We start from the raw sequence: 3,312 nt of genomic DNA, 5'->3' as shown, positions 1-3,312 counted from the left end.
CTGAAACAAGAAAATGAAGGAAAGGAGAGATTGGGTTTTGGTGGATTCTTCCTGGATACCCGCCTTACATGAAACACGGGGATTTCTGTGCCTCTTAAAGACATATTTAGCTGTGCGTTGTGATTCAACAGACAAAACATGTATTGTCACCAGGCTTCTCAAAGTTTTCACACAAATCAGAACAAACTGATGTTTTTGTCTAAAAAGTATTTTACATCCAATGGCATCTATCAATGCCAGTCAAAAGCTTGTTAGAGTTTGTTAGAAATGAAAAGGTGGAGGATGAGCCTTGATTGGACTTGGTGACTATTTCCACAGGTTTGCTCTTGCTGCTTTAACTTCACTTTTTAACATGTGTTCACCACTTTAGGGGTTCTCAGTCTTTCAGTAAAAAAAGACTGACATTTTCATTTCTTCATTCTGCTCTGCGGATATTCAAGCTCTTGAACAGGAAAAGCAAAGTGATGCCTTCCACTCTTACCCATCCATCTGTCCATTCATCCATCTGTCCGTCCATCCATCCATCCATCCATCCACCCATCCTTCCAATTTACCCACTCTTCATTCAACAAATACCTGGTAATTATGGTAAGCCCCAGCAAGGATCCCACAGAATATTGGATGGAAGAGGTAGAGAGGGCCACAGTTAAGAGTGAGAAGTGCCTTTAGAAAAAGAAACTTCTTGGGGCGCCTGGGTGGCTCAGTGGGTTAAGCCGCTGCCTTCGGCTCGGGTCATGATCTCAGGGTCCTGGGATCGAGCCCCGCATCGGGCTCCCTGCTCCGCAGGAAGCCTGCTTCACCCCCCCCACCTCTCTCTGCCTGCCTCTCTGCCTACTTGTGATCTCTGTCTTTCAAATAAATAAATAAAATCTTAAAAAAAAAAAAAAGAAAGAAAAAGAAACTTCTCATAGGTTGAAGTAGAACTTCTTAAAGAAGGAAGGTAAATGTCCCACTTTACCCAGACAGGTCAAACCTGGATCATGAGGAGGGAGTTGTCAAACTAGCCTGGAGCATATGTTTAGAGCAAGGAACTGGATTGCGGAAGAATTTGGAAACCATTCGGTGAACAAAAGATGAAGATGAACTAACTGGTGATGTTTTATGTAGAGAAAGAAGAAGATTCGGGGCATGTCCTGTCGTTATTTTCCAGTATTTGAGGCCTAGGAAAGCAGAGGAAATGTATTTTGTCATCCCGAGGAAATAGAATGAAACCAGCAGGTGAAACCTCCGTGAAGGAAAATTTTGTCTGATTTTAAAGAACTTTCTAGCAGTCACAGCTGTTCAAAGAAAGAGCTGCTACCGGAGGTGGTGAGCATCCTGTCTCTCAAAACTTAAATATAGATCATTTGGGATTGAAAAAGACATTCAGCACTGGACGTGTATTTGTACTAAGAGGCAAAAAGACCCCTGCGCTTCTTTCATAGAAGTCAGTGAGGCTGTGCGGGTTCCTCTTCATTCGCCTCCGCATTCACATCCACTCTCCGTCCTGCTCTGTCCTGGAAAGCTAGCTTTGGTGGATGACATCATCGGGCTCCCGGGATCTCTGGAGTTCATTCACGCTTGGCCACCGGACAGTTCAGAGAAGTGATCCGGGACGGGAGGGGGCGGGGAGAGTGAAGAGGCTGTCCCCGTGGAGCCGAAGGGTTCTGGCAGTCCTTCCACCTCTCCGCTTAGCCTGCAGGGAGGCCCCGTGCCTTTGGCTCCATCAACCAGACAGCGACGTCAGAGCATTCGCCCTCCCTCACCCCTGCTCCCTCGAGCCCAGGGATGCTGACGGCTTCTCAATGAAGCCAGTCACACAACACCTGCCACACCCTCAGCGGAGTCTCGGAATTCCTGTGAGTTTTTAAGAGTTCCTCCCATCAAGAAGTAGTGGTTATTTGCCTTCTTCCCTCAAACCGGGTCCAGCTGGGCCTGTCGGGGTGACCAACAGGAAGTAAGAGAAATCAATGCACAGGACCTCAAGAGTCTTAGGGCTCCCCTGCTCACTGTCGGGACACCTGACCCAAGCGAGCTGTAGAGCCTGCTGGGCTGAAAGAGCCCGTTGAAAGAGGGCCCAGCATCTCAGTCAAGCTGACCCCAGACTGGCCAGCCAATGCACCCATCAGCTGAGAGCAGCTGCTTGGGTCACCAGGCACAGACCCGCAGAAGAACCACCAAGGCAACCCACAGAAAAACCAGGCATGGTTGTTGTTCTAATTCCCAAATATGGAGGGAGCTTTGTTATTCAGTGAAAAGATAACTGAGCCAACTCTGGCTCAGTGATCCAGAATTATCTCCAAGTGTGCTGCCCGGTTCTCGCTGTGACCCAGACTGGCACAAAGTTCTGTGGAAGGAACCTGGCTGTGGCCTGGAGGCGTTTCTCCACTCTCTCCACTTTGACCCTGCCAAGGTAAGGAAAGGCTCCTTTCTGAGGTCCCCTGGCCACTTCTTCCTACCAGGGGGAACTAGAGGGCCGCCCTAGTGGGCCAGACCCTTCTCCAGTCACAGCGTCAGCAAGGTGGCCAAGCCGATGTCTTATTTTCCTCCCGAAGAGAGCCAAAAAAGTGGAGTGTATGGTCTTAGACCTTGTTTAGAAGGAAGGTCCCTGACTTCTCTTCTGACCTAATTTCAAAAATTGTGGAAGTTCTAGTCTATGGGAATAAGTGGAAACAATTTGGGCCTCGATATAAAACGTGAGACAGAAAATATCCTTCCTATTTTTTTGTTCCTCCACTTAGTTCTGGAAATAACAGCAACTGACTTTTGAATTTTTCCTGGTAATTCCTTTTTAAAAGTATTAGGAAAATACTGGAAAGGACACTTGTGTAAGTCATATAAATGTCAGAGATGTAAATAAAAAGTGGTGTTTTTCCTCTTCACTCTCCCTCTCCCCAGAAATGATGAATGTTAATGATTTAGTATGTATATTTCCTGACTTTGGCCCATACCAATGTTGCATTTTCATTTTTTTTTTTTCATGTCATGGTGGTGATATGAGTGGTTCTAAGGCCAAAGACTCATGTTACAACAAAGAAGCGTTATAAGTGAGGAATCTTGGTTGTTTGAATATCTTGAGAGTTACTTATATTCCAAATGAATATGACTAACTTTAAAGTTTTGGAGACAATAAATGCAACCAAAAGTAAAACTAGACCACTCATCATTGGCTATTTCTTGATGATTTCGAGGTAGTTGCTAAGGGCATGATGCCTTTCCAGAAAAACTATGAGTACCTGTTGTGGGGGAAAAAAGATTCTAATTAACTTCCTGATTGTGTGTATTCCATGTTTACTACACTGGGTGTGCATCCAAATTTCTATTTTTGATCAA

General features: G+C 45.6%; 1 protein-coding gene across 1 annotated transcript in view; it reads right to left on the bottom strand.

Annotated features, from left to right (window-relative positions):
• Positions 1–3,312, bottom strand: part of LAMB4 (laminin subunit beta 4) — a 104,832-nt gene that overhangs the window by 2,473 nt on the left and 99,047 nt on the right. The gene's annotated exons all lie outside the window — the stretch shown is intronic.

The sequence above is a fragment of the Mustela putorius genome, unplaced genomic scaffold (assembly GCF_011764305.1).
Source record: "Mustela putorius furo isolate JIRA1106 unplaced genomic scaffold, ASM1176430v1.1 tig00003845_pilon_pilon_pilon, whole genome shotgun sequence".
NCBI lineage: Eukaryota > Metazoa > Chordata > Mammalia > Carnivora > Mustelidae > Mustela > Mustela putorius.
Note: the sequence above shows the minus strand (reverse complement) of the source record. Positions and strands in the feature narration are given on the sequence as shown.